Source organism: Equus caballus, chromosome 17 (genome assembly GCF_041296265.1).
Source record: "Equus caballus isolate H_3958 breed thoroughbred chromosome 17, TB-T2T, whole genome shotgun sequence".
Classification (NCBI taxonomy): Eukaryota; Metazoa; Chordata; class Mammalia; order Perissodactyla; family Equidae; genus Equus; species Equus caballus.
Genome location: NC_091700.1, coordinates 34,241,088 through 34,255,353, shown reverse-complemented (window position 1 = coordinate 34,255,353; position 14,266 = coordinate 34,241,088). Strand labels below are relative to the sequence as shown.

The 14,266-nt window shown below is 35.1% G+C and overlaps 1 long non-coding RNA gene across 1 annotated transcript in view; it reads left to right on the top strand.

The window, feature by feature from the left end:
• Window positions 1-7,349, top strand: part of LOC102149829 (uncharacterized) — a 100,401-nt gene extending 93,052 nt beyond the window's left edge. Inside the window, exon 3 of the long non-coding RNA XR_288628.4 lies at window positions 6,261-7,349. This is a non-coding gene — a long non-coding RNA (uncharacterized lncRNA). The remainder of the gene's footprint in view (window positions 1-6,260) is intronic.
• The last annotated feature ends 6,917 nt before the right edge of the window (window positions 7,350-14,266 follow it).

Below are 14,266 nucleotides of genomic sequence, written 5' to 3'. Positions count from 1 at the left end.
AATCTGTAACAATTATGGTGTATTTCAGTAATGAATCAAAATTTAAGCAAGAAAGATATTCTGCTTTTGGTAATGACAGAGAAGCTCATATTGTACTATCCTTTCTGCTGAAAACAGTTATCAGAGCTAAACAAAATATATTCTTAAAAACAACTGTTTGAGGGCACTGGAGAGCATGTAGCATCAAACTGTATTTGAGCCACTGGGGTCCTTGGGAGAAGGAAAGTGTAGCATGTAATTTCCAAATTCATCTTGACTTTTTTCTTTGGGGCAATTTCTAATTTACCTCTTAAGGGAAGAGACACCCAGCAGCAATCAGTAGTCCCACTTGGCTGAGGAGAAAGAGGCTGGAGTTTGGGTCTTCAAGCTTGGCTAAAATTTAAGCAACAGAGTTCTGGAGAGAAGGGAATGCAGAGAAATGAACCCCCAGATCTGTATATAAATTGTTCATAAGTCAATGGTTGATCCTCAGCTGTGTGCGCATGGAGAAAAACTCTAGGAGACTCAGCAAAGAAAAACAGCTGGGAAGTTACAGAGCTGGACTGAGATTTTAGCAGCTTTGTGATGCAGCTTGACTTTAGACCTGAACAGGGTCTTAAAGCAAGTACCATGGTCAAAAAGTAAGTATGACAGGCTGAAAGTAAATATAAACCTGAAATATAACAGCTATTACAAAGCTCAAACTGATGCTTGAAAATATCAAGGTGATTCATTGTCCATCTGCCTACCAAAAGAAACTTTCAAGTTCTTTGGAATTAAGTAGATAACATTATCCATATTCTCTACAATCTTGTACACAAAATGTTCAGCATCCTATCCAAAATTATAAAATATGATTAAAGCAAAACAAACACATAAGATTACTGACTGAACATGAAGGGAAAAATAGGTAAAAGAAACTGTCCGCCTAGTAGTGATTGAGATTTTTGGGTTATCAAACAAGCACATTAAAATAATTGTGATTAATATGTATAAGATCATAGAGAAAATTATGGAAGATTTTAGGAGAGAGCAAAACTTTACACAGAAAAACGAGTAAAATGGTAGAAACCAAAAAAAAAAGTAATAACCAAAGTGAAAAATTCAACAGATGTAATAATGGAGGGTTAACAACGTCACGAGTCAGATCAGTTATCTGGAAGATAGGTCAGTAAAAAGGTATAAAGACAATGCCCAGAGAGGAAAAAAAAAGGACGTTAAACATATAAAAGAACATAAGAGACATATAAGTCCTGGTGAAAGTTTTATTATATGAGCAATGAGTTCCAGAAGAAGGAGGGAATTGAGTAGAAATCATAATTTCCACAAACAATGACAATCAATAAGAAGCTTTATGATTGTATATTTAGAAAATCCAAAAGACTTTATAAATAAATTATTAGTGTTACTAAGTGAATTTAGCAAAGTTATTGGATCCAAGTCAACATAGAGAAATCAGCTATATTTCTTGATGTCCTATTAAGGAATAGAATTTATACCTCACTATTTCCTTCAGAACCCTATTTGAATTTTTCCCCTTACCAACACCTACTTTCCCCTGCTCCCTGCTCTCTCTCCCTCCCTCCTCCTTTCCTCCCTTCCTTCCTTTCATTTATTTTCAATCTTCATCATTTGAAATGTATTAAAGAATGTTAAGCTTCTATGTGTGCAATTATTTACTCACATAATATGTGTTGATTGGATAATTGCTAAGATGGTATCTTAACCGAATTCTGATCGTCATCCTTAACCTTAGAGATTATTTTTAATCCTACTTAATTCTTAGAATAGTTAATTGAAAGGATCTTATATAATTTTAAATAAATTTTATTTATAATTGATCTCTTAGTAATTCCTGAGAATATTAGAGATATGATCCTTCCACTCACCTTCACTCAATAAGGTGAATTCTGGGACTCAAAAAAACAAAATCCCAGATAAACTGGATGATGCCAGAGGAAGGCAGTATCAGGTCTGTGTATATCCCAAAGCACTTTCTTAAGCACTAAATTTGGAAACATAACTATAATAAATCAAGTATGAATTAGATGGTCAAATAGTTATTAAGAATTTGGAGAGAGCACACTGTGATTTTTTTAAAAAACACACTCAGCCGTTAAGGAACATTGCTTATTTTCATAACAAGGTTAAATTATACTTTACTCTCTTTGCTTTCCTTTCTTTTTCAATTTTCATAATGCTTCCTGTGCCAAAAAACTTCAGACCATCTATAGATTTCTAATCACTCAGTATATATAAATGTTTTGCATAAGTTGATATTAGGAAAACTGTAGAAAGTCTGAACAACAATGAATGTGGTAAAATGCTACCATATCAGAGTTTTACTTTTGCAAATGTTAATGACTTTGCCATTAAAAAGTACTGGGAGCACTAGTCTTAGGTTCCATATGTTGTTAAAAGTTTTCCAGATGTCTGAGAAACATAATGCCATTCATGTGAATTCTTCTATAGTTAAGCCATCTGGTGCAGTGAAGTACCAGAAGCTTTACAATTATTCGTGATTCTATTACATAGAATGCCATTCATGTTATTGGAGAGTAAAGTGATATAACAGATATACTACTGGTAAATCTGAAAAAGTTCTCCCATAATGGAGAGAGACGTTGATGTTCCTATTAAGATGTTCTATCAGTTATTACTGTCCACATTCATCAACACAGTGATGTTATAAATGAGATGATACTCTAAATATCCACAATTTCATTGAAATTTGAATTCCACATATTTTGTAATATGGACATTTTATTGTACTATGACATATAAATTTATATCTTTTGGTAGAAATCATGGACTTACACATAACCTGTGGTGGTGTTACCAGAAAAAGATTGAGGAGTTGAGTGGGTCTTCAAAAACTTTATGAATTGTTTCATTCTAATAGCTTTAGCAACTTAGAAGGGACAAGAACATCAGAAAGCCAACACAGCTGGAATAAATAATACAAATATAACCTCCCTATTTTCTAACGTGTGTTTTCGCTGGCAAGAGGATGCCCTATAGTTGTTGGTAATTCTTATTTGCTTCTGTAATTGACATGGTCAGAGTAGGATTTAACATTCATTTATAAATCTTTACTGAGCATGTGAAATGTGCCGGGAGCTCTTTTAGCCACAGTGATGGTTACAAAGTCAATAAAGTATAATTCTACCTGTAAGGAGCCCACTTAAGTTTCACTATTGTTGCTGATCATTTCATTTGTTGGACTTCTGTTTGCTTGAAGCTTAACAGATATCTCTGAGGGAATAAACCTCCAGAATCAGGTGGTAGAAGATTCAAACTTCCATATGTTGTTAAAACACACATTTAATAAACATTTATGGCACACTTTTAATGTACAATTTCCAAGAATTAAAAAAGGAAAACAAATAAAAGAGAAAACAAAAGAGGAAAAATATCCTTAAGGTATTTTTGGGCTAGTGAAAATTATGGAAATTTAAACAAATTATGAAACAAAATAATAATAAGTATTACAATAGAGAAAGAGAGCTTATGTTTTGGGAGCCCGTTACAAGGAATGACTAATTCTGAAATGGTTTGGAGAAGATTTTCCAGAGTGAGAAATATTCGAGCCAGTTCTTAAAGAGTGACTTCATATGTGTTCTCAGCTCAGATAAGAATCATGTCTGTATATACAGAAAAATCAAACCTCTTCAGGAAGGTAGTGTATATATTGAACCGGATGATCATTTTCGGTGATATAAGAACAATATTAACTATGGCATAACAGAGCTTTTGAATTTGTGCAGCAAAGTGGAAAGTGGTTGCTTAGCTTTATCCTCAAGAATGTTATTTAGAAGTTGCTTAAACCTCATGAGTTTTAAATCTTTTTAACATAAAAATATTTGGAAAAACCTGAGTACTCTGTTATATGCTTTTGTTAACACATTGATATGGGCTCAGAACAGAGCCATGACCTGCATTTTAAAAGTTATGACCTTTATCTTGGTGACCCCTTCAATCTCATAGCTTCTAAAGTAGTCAGCATACCCTCCATATCTCTGTGTACAACTAGTCAAATATCAGTAAGCTTTTATCTACATATACTTTAGATCCTTTGAACCAAAAACATAAAGTAGACATCATAATCATCTATAACCTTCTACTGAGAACATTTTTATGAGTAAGTCTCATAAAAGCCTGTGTGCTATGGATTGAGAATGCCAAGAGTATAAGGATATACTGGTCCCTACTCCTGAGGGATTTAAAATGTAGTTGAGGAGCTAGGATATTTACATTAAGAAAACAACTAGCATCTATAAAAGCAAACCTATACCTCTGTGACAAATGAATAGCATAGACTATAAGTACCATAGGATTTCAGGAAAGTATAAATCCATGAAAACTGAAGAAATAAGATAAGGTCTCCTGGCAGAATTAGAAAGATAGGATTTAGAAAAAAGAACCTGGAGTCCAAGTTTACTTGGCAAGGAAATTGTTTTGAGGGCCACAGGTAGAAATGAGTATTTATGTGTGTATGTTCAAGGAACCATGAGTAGACATGTTTGGCAATAGTAGAGAATCTGTGAAAAGTGCAATAGTATGAGAAAGATAGGTGCAGGCTACACTGTGGAAGCCTTTGAATGTTATCTTACATGTGGTAGAGACAAACAGAGCTTTGGAGCAGGGTGATGACATATCCAAAGTAGTATGTAGGGTAACTTGAAGCAGGGATTTGGATTTAGGGACCTATGTATCAAGTAAGAGATATAAAGACCAAAGCAGGGTGTTGTCTAGAGAACAAAAAAGAAGTCAGTGGGAGAGACGGTACAGAGATTCAGCAGTATCCCATACCTAGGCCTTTCCTTCTTCACTCATCTTTATCCAAAATGAAATTCTTTGACCTGTTTACTCGAGACCTGCTCTCTGCTAATATATTTGTGATGATATCTAGTCAATATACTTCTTTCATGGAAAAATGATTGCCTTTTGTTAAGTGTTGACAGAATGCAAAGAAGTGATACTAGCAGTAGAACTGCAGGCCTTGCGGCAAGTGTGGGAGTTAATTTTGAATTTAGATCACTAGGTCTATTTGCTTTGTGGGGTAGACTCTGGCATGGTAATTATCTTACTTGAAGGAACAGGACAACATAAAGACAATAGCACAATGTCTCAGAAAGGTGACAAATAATGCAAGGAAATACTAATAAACACAAACAATATATGAGTCTCTGTATCTTTCTCTTTTCTTTGTTTTGATAAAACTAAAATACTGGAAACAATGAATTTCAGTAAGAATTTATGAAATGAAAAAGAAGTTATGAAAGATTAAATTTCCATAAAATAAGTCATTATGGAACAAGAAAGAACAGCAAACAGACAAAATACATTTCATTTCAGAATGAATAAAGTGGAAAATAAAAATGCACAACCCTATCAAAAGAGAAATGTAAGACTGATTAAGCTACACACAAGATGCGTAACGTCTATCTCATGCTTGAACGCTGCCATGCACGCCCTCTGGCAGCTGGATAAATATTGTTTAAACTTAACCAGTCCACCCTTTAAAAATACATTCAAGTTCTTATCACAAGAAAAAAACATTTTTTGTAACCATATATGGAGGTGAATGTTGACTAGACTTATTGTGATGATCGCCTCTACAATATATACAAACATTGAATAATTATGTTGTACACCTGAAATATGTTATATACCTGTTATATGTTAATTAGACCTCAATTTAAAAAATATACTCATTTATATATCATTCAAATATAAATATGTATTTATGTGGTTGGAAAAAGAAACTATAGAGATCACATAGCCCAATGCCTTCAATTCACATATGAATAAATGGAGACTTGAAAGTTCAAGTGACTTGACTGAAATCACAAACTAATTAGTGAAGGATACATTATTCGGGCTCCACATGTGGACCACTATAAAACAATCTCTCCCCATATCTTGTCTTTTATTGTTTCCTCTGATGATAATGTCCTGACCTTAACTCTCTACATTCAAGGTCAAGCTCTATATTTTATTTTCTTAAGAAAACCTTTCCTGACTATAGTAAACAGGATAATAGATCCCCAAGGATGCTCATGTCAAAATCTCCAGAACCTGTGAATATGCTTACATGGCAAAAGGCACTTTGAAGATGTGATCTGCTTGAGGATCTTGAGGTACGGAGATTATCTTGAGTTATCTGGGTGGAATCCATGTAATCACAGGAGTCCTTTAAGTGTGGAAGAGGAAAGCAGAAGGAGTGTCAGAATGATGTAGCATGAGAAAGACTTGATCAGCTGTTGCTGTCTTTGAAGGTGCAAGACGGCCACGGACCAAAGAATATGGGAAGCATCCAGAAGTTGGAAGAGGGAAGATAAAGGATTGTCCTCTAAACCTACAGAAGGAACAGCCCTGTCAACACCTTGATTTTACCCTAGGGAGAACCATTTTGGACTTCTGACTTCTAGAACTGTAAGATAAAAAATGTGTGTAATTTTAGCTCACCGATTTTGTGGTAATTTGTTACAGCAGCAATAGGAAACTAATATAATGACTCCTCTAGCTTTCTGGTCATTTAATCATACACAAGCTTTTCATTGTCTACTTTTATTCGTTTTTGTGTGTGTGTGTTTGAGGAAGATTACCCCTGAGCTAATATCTATTCCCAATCTTCCTCTTTTTGTTTGAGGAAGATTGTCACTGAGCTAACATCTGTGCCAGTCTTCCTCTATTTTATGTGGCCTGACAAGCGGTGCTAAGTCTGCACCCGGGATCCCAACCTGTGGACCCTGGGCTGCCGAAGCAGAGTGCGTGAATTAACCTCTACACCACCAGGCTGACCCCTATTATCATTAGGTTTTAGTTCCAGTATCTTTATACAAGTAAGTAACAAGCTCTTTAAAGCTGATGCTCAGGCTGGCCTGGTGGCGCAGCAGTTAAGTTCACTCATTCTGCTTCTCTGCGGCAATTATTTTCTATATCACTATTACCCTAGCACGTAACAATTGCTACCATATATTGCTACTAATGTTTACACATGAATATTCTGTGTCTGCTAATGATGTAATATGTGTATGGATGTTATGCTATGTATGCTGGTAGATGTATGGAAAGAACTTTAGGTTGGTGATTAGAACTGGGTTTAAATTCTGAGTCTTATTTACTAGGTATATAAACTCAGGTCATTTAATTAACTTATGAATTAAAATGAGAACATTTACTCAACATGCAAAATAAGTGAAATACTGTGTGTGAAATCCTCTCTGTAGTACAGAGCCTGGTACCAGAATGTTTCAATAAATATTATTTTATTTTCTCTTTGAGGATTGAATATTATATTTCTTTTGATTTCTCACTCTCCCTTCTTGGGATAAGCCCCTAAAAGACTCTAAATAAATATTTTTTTAAAATTTAGAATTATGATATGTCTAATTAAGATAATAGAAATAAATCAAAGAAATCACCATGGAACATATTTTAACATTAAAAAAGAAATAGTGGAAAGTCTATGTTTTGTCAGCACTCAATTATTATATGTTCAGGGTCAGAAATACTTTGAAATTCTGATATTTTGTGCTTTTTCTCGAAATGTATTTCAATACAGACAGTTTACATATGGCCTGGGAATAGAATGTTTAGAAAATCTGCTTTTTCATTTAATCCTTAAAAGAAATTGCATAGAATAAATATTTTTTAAAAATGTAGCTTTAAATGAAGAAGCAGAGAGATTAGGCATTTGATTTTAAAACATAATTCAAGGTTACCTTATAACTGATTTCTATTTCTAGTTCCTCCCCAGTCTAACCTACCTTAGAACAGCCTTGCTAGGTTAAAACTAAAGTTCTTTTCTCATAATTGTACTTCTATGTTAAAGAATTTCTAATGATTTCCCATTATTTATAGAGTTAAAACCAAACTTCTCTGCTTAGAACTCAACATCCTCCATATTTAGATCCCCAATTAACCTTTCTAGGCATATTTACTACAATTCTACTATGAAATGTACATATTGTAGGGTGTGCTCTATGCAGCAGCCAAGTGACCTCTTTTCTTTCCCCAATTCAGAAATTTTCTGCCTCTATAACGTTTGTAATGTTGCTCTCCCCAGTTGAAGTATTTATCTCTTTTCTTCCCCGGAATCAATGGAAACAAATTCCATTTCTTCCCTGACTACTTTGAGATGAGATTTATACCTCATTTGTAGTTCCATAAAATCTAAATATCTATCTTGTAGGTGTCATATTCTCCCCTATATTAAAGGTGTTACTAATTTTTCCTTACCACCCCTACTCCACTGCTCATTTGCCTAAAATAATTGAAGTGAAGAACTTATCTTTGTTGTCTCCTTCAGTACACAGTATAGCACCTTACTCAGAGATGTAGTCTGATGTAGTTTAGGATCCATGAATAAAGCTTTAATGGACACAGCCACATTTATTTGTTTATGTGTTGTCTACAGCTGCTTTCCCTCTATAGTGAGCAGAGTTGAGTAATTGCAGTAAAGGTTGCATGGGCTACAAAAGCTAAAATATTTATTATATGGCCCTTTCAGCCAAAGGTTGCCTGTCTGATATAGATAGTTTGCCTGATATAGATATTTCTGATTTAGCCAAGAAAGTAAGGTGGAGGTGTTTTAGCAGCAATAGTAGCACAGTGGAGTCAGCATTACCAGGTCATTATAGAATATTTCCTATGGACATGCATTCCTGGCACCATGATTGGAAATGCTTAGTCCTCTTCAAATTCCGTAAGGTCATCCTGCAAGTCATAGTTTTTTCTAGCTCTTTTTCATGCAATTATTGGTCACTTTGTCTCTCATTATAGCAATGTTTATAATACACTTTATGATGCCAAAGGACTTCCCCCATTCCCTACCTGCCTGCTGCTTTATACTTTATTTCACTCTTCCTTAAAGAGCCTTGAAAAGGGTTAACATTTGAATTTTTACCATCTATGTGATACTGTTGTCTTTTATTTTTCAATGAGTCTAATACCATTACCTTTGCACCTGCTGTCAGATCTTAAAAATCAAAACTGTTTGCTACAACAGACACACACACACACACACACACACACGCACACACACACTGCACACTCCCAGAACTAAAGTCCACTTTGGGTAGAAATCACAGATTGAAGAATATATTCAACTCAGGATAATATCATAGAATGAGTCACTGACTGAGAGTTTTTAAAATAAGGTGAATTAAATCTCACTGGCCAAAAAGTGAACTGTGCAGTACAGCCTGTCACAATAGTTCTCATTGTCTAGTTAAATATACCAGGCCTTAATATATTGGAAAAAATACCTGATACATGTGTATTGGAAACTGTAATGCAGTAGATTGTCAGGTATAATTTTTTATCCATTCTACAAATATTATGTACCTCCTATGTCCCAAGAGAAGTTCTTGGCACAGTTCTTGATGAAGTCTCTTCTTTTAGGGAGTTTTCATTAACTGCTTGAGGGAAGTGATAAAAATAAACAACACACATAAAATATATATTATGTTGGATATTAATTAGTGAGTGATGACTAAAACTTTGGAAGATGGAGAGTTGTGGGGATGCTATTTTAGATATGGCAGTTAAGGAAGGCTTTTCTCTAAGGAGATAAGAGATTTACAAATATCCGAATGATGTGACTGAGGAAATCATCCCAATTTCTGAGGGAATGGCATTTTAAGCATAAGGAACAGCAACTAGAAAGGTTCTGTAGTATAAAGTTTCAAAGAACAGAATGAAAAGCAGTAGAGCTGGAACAAAGTGAGAGAGTGTGTAGCAGTAGGAAATGACTTTAAAGAAGTAATCAGAAAATATATTACACAGGGCCTTGAAAGCTATAATAGCAGAAAAATATTTTGATCTACCTGTGACAGGAAACAATTTGAAGATTTAGAACAGGGATACATTTGATCCATTCTGATTCATGAGCATCTTTCTGGCTGCTCTGTGGATAATAGCTCACAGGAGGCAAGAGTGGAGCAGGGACACCCATAAGGAAGGCACTGCAGTAGATTAGATAAGAGATGATGTTGGCTTGGGCCATCAGTATAGTGGTAAGAAATAACTGGATTTTGAATACATAGCATTTTGAAGTTGGAATCAACAGATTTACTGATGCTTTGGATAGAGTGTGTGAGAATCAGAAAGGGATGGTACTGCAGGTTTATTTTTATTTTCTTCCTGAGCAACTGAGTGATGGTAGTGCCATTTACTGAGCTAGAAACCACCAAGTGAGAAGCAGATTTGCTGGGAGTGCAAATTGAAAGTTCTATTTTTACCATGTGAATTTTGAGATGCCTTTTCGATTCAAATGGAGATATTGAATAAGCAGTTGGATATTGGGTATGACATTCAGAAAAGAGGAAGGACAGGAGATATACATTCGAGAGTTAACATGAAGTGTATATTTGAGGATATGGCTAGATGGGATCACTTACAGAGAGAGTGTAGAGAAGGAAGAATAAAGAACCAAAGACTGAGTGCTGCCACATTCCTGCATTAAAATATCAAGAAGGTGAGAAGACATCAAAAATTGAGACTGTGAAGGAGTGATAGTGAATAAGTGAGTGTGTGTAGTCTTAGAATTCATGGGAAGAAAAATTTCTTTTGAAAAGGAAAAAGGGATCAATTGTCTTAACTAGATTAAATAAGATATATGTACATATAATCATATATACTCTCTCTTCATGAGGTATTTCAGAGGTAGGTAACTTTATAATAAATCAATACTGAGCAGGATATCTTTGAATAAGACACACCCCAAAATTTTATCTGGCTCTCACAAGGTGCTTTAAATTGATACAAATTTAGTTTTGTCACTTAGTTTCTGGAGAGTAGAGAGTGCACTTTGAAAAGTTCTAAGCAACACCAAAGAAGTTAATTTTGTCAATAAGGAATGGTATGAGATTAAGAAGGTATTTGGCCAAGGATGCAAATCTTCTCCTTAATCATACATTTCTACATGTGTGGTCACTCAGAGAAATATTCCCAAAGGATAATGGTCAGCAAAACAATGCTTTATATAAATATTCAACTTTGATGACGAAACCTTGTGTAGGACTCTAGTGAGTTTCACTAGATAAAATAGAGGCTTTCTTTGACATAGGCTACAGGCAATCCAGAATCTAGAAGGGAAACACCTACCTGTGTCTTGAATAGCACTACCCAAAACAAGGAAGGTCTATTTTAAGTAATGCCAGCTAGTGAGGAGGCCTTGAACTTTCTTAGCTGCTTGGAAGCAGGTTAGTCCTGAGACAGAGAGAGTGTTTTCTTGGTCTTCCCTCAAGAAGAATGAGATCATGAGACATAGATTGTTTTTTCTGATTCCTTGGAGAAAGCCCATCCAAAGGGAGACAGAACAGATAAAAGAGATATGCAGAGCTTTCTCCCCAGAAAGAGCAGTTTTGTTCCCCTTTATACTTTGGACCCAGAGCACTTTCTCACTCTCAACTGTACACTAGAGCATTTCTCCTCCCTAGAAACATAGGTAAGCTGTGGAGAGTGGAGGGAAGATATATTAGCACCATCATCATATACATTTCATTCAACCATATCTAGTCTCCCATCCAGGGCTCAACTTGTTGGTCTGATACTGCACTGAGTGTACAACATTTATAAGTGTCTGTAATTTTCCCAGGGTGTGCTCTGCTAAGTGAATAGCAAGCCAACTATTAGGGGATACGTATCTCTCCACCTTTCTGAGTGTGTGTCCTATTAACCTTAACTTTCCTATCCCTTGAATTATCCCCCTTGAAAGAAGGGGGTTTGAGGACACTCACAATTCCCATTTTCCCTCTTTCTTCATTTTCTCCTCTTTCTCCTACAACTATCACAAGGGCTTTCTAATTCTCCTTTCTATTTATGGAAGGTACTTGCTTCATAGCTTCCTTCCTTGCTCTGCAGACTTCCTATCTCAAGGATGATCCACTTTTCCCTTACTGTAAATCTCATGGTTTAGCTCAATGATAGGAAGTCTACAAGATAGGGGGGGAAAGCATGACATTAATGGAAAAAAATATATAACAATATATGATCTCTCTTACATGGTTTTGTTTCCTACCTTTTTTTAAAGGTAAAATTGATTATGTGATCTTTAAGATTAATAAACCAGGAGAAAAAAAGAAAAACTCCACATTTCTGGACCTCAGTTTTCTCATCTATAAAATGAAGGAACTAGTCTTAAATTACCTCTAAGGTTATTTTTTAAACGTCAGCATTTTACAAATAAATTTTGTTATCTGAATGAAAGGAGAAAGTGAATTTAGTCTACTGAATATACTATAAAGCGTAAAATTAGACCTAGTATTTTAGGCAAAACAAGAGACATAGAAGGATTTATTGTTGTCATAAATATTTGTAAATAATTATTTTAAAGGCATTTTAAAGTGAGAAATTAGCAAGCTGCCCTTGAGAGTTACAGAGAGGTCAATGAAGCATTCCATACGATTGTTAAGGTAATACCAAATTTTGAGGAACAAAAATCCTGCCAAACTGCATCTTGGAGCCCCACAGAAGCTGCTCATCTCAATATAAAAATTTCCAATCTCCTGTGATTGCCTATCTCAAAGCAGAAAATCAATATCTTTATTTTTCACAGTTTTATGATATTGTTCTTTTCCCAGAGACCTATAGTACTATTCACAATGCCAGCTTCCTCCCATTAGGTCTTCCTAAATCAATTGAGTTTCACTTAAAAATCATCAAAGATTTCATTATTTTCCCAATAGTTAAGCTGCCTACAGTTTCAAAGCATAAAAGATTGGATAATGGCAAAGTGACCAGAAGCAAATAATGAAACAAATGATCAAAACTAACCTAGGTTAGTCTTAAGAGTAGACTACACACCAATGAACTAATGTTTTACTATACTACATAATTTATGTGTAGGTCAAGAACTTAGATAATTGAAGACACAAGGTGTTCAATAGTTGATATTATAATAAATTCCCTTAGTATTAAAAGATCTACACCTAAAATTTCTGATTCATGACTATTACTTCAAATCTCAAAATTACTCCAAAATGAAGCTAAGGAAATGCTTTAAACACTTATCGTATCTATTTTTAAAATTTCTCTAATATTTGAGGCCAGCCCTGGTAACCTACTGGTTAAGTTTAGCACGCTCTGCTTTGGTGGGCTGGGTTCACTTCCCAGGTGCGCACCTGCACCACTTGTCTGTCAGTAGCCATGCTGTGGCAGCAGCTCACAAACAAAAAGAGGAAAGTTGGTAGCAGATGTCAGGTCAGGGTGACTCTTCCTCAGCAAAAAAATAACTATAATCTCTAATGTTTGGAGAAATGTGTGTGTAAAATTTCTTAAAATTTTCTAAGAACTGTATATCACACTTGGCGTGTTATACAGGGTAAATTTTCAAAAGCTTCTCTTTGTTTCACCCAACCTCAAAAAGGCACCTGCCATTCTAAATAATGCTTTAACTGTAGCCTTATATCAGTTTTTGCTGTGTAACAAGTCATTGCAAAACATTGGAGTTTAAAACAACAATTATTTATCTCACAGTTCTGCAGATTGATAAATTGGGCTGGGCTTAACTGAGGAGTTATTTTGCTGGTATTGTTTGGGTTTGTGCTGTATATATAGTTAATTGTTGTATTGATTAAGGGCTGAATGGTCTTGGGGAGCTAACTGGGATACCTACTGTCTGTTCCACATTATCTTCTAAGAGAGTAGCTCATCCTGGTTCATAAGATGATGAAAGGGTTCTGAAAGCTGTGAGAGAGAAAGCTTGAAGAACTTTTCAGTCATAGGATCAAAACTGAGACAACTTCACCTTGGCTACATTTTATTGGTTGAAGCAAGTCACAAAGCCAGTTGATAATCAAAAGGTGAAGAAATAAATTTTACCTCTTAATGGGAATTGCTCCTAGGTATTTGTGGCCATTTTTCCAAATTGCCACAAGCATCAACTTCAGAAAATGTCCTGGGAAATTTTCTATTACCTGAATTTCACTCTGAGTATATATTTTGAAGACTATTTTTCAGCATCTAAGAAGCAGTGTAGCTATAAAGAAAATGATCCCTATTGTTTATTCGACTGTGCCAAACACTGAATTGAGATTTTGCACAAACTAACTCATTTTGTAATTTAAATATTATCCCCATTTACAGATGAAAGAACCTTGGGAATATTGAGAAATTTGACAGAATCCACACAGCTCATAAATCGAAGAGCCAGAATTTAAGCTCTAGCATATGTTACTCCAAGTCTATCTAGTTACAAATCCCAGATCTTAACTGCTCCACTATACCGAGTCTTTTATGCGAGATAGGTACAGTCCTTCAAGGTCCGGAGGAGGAC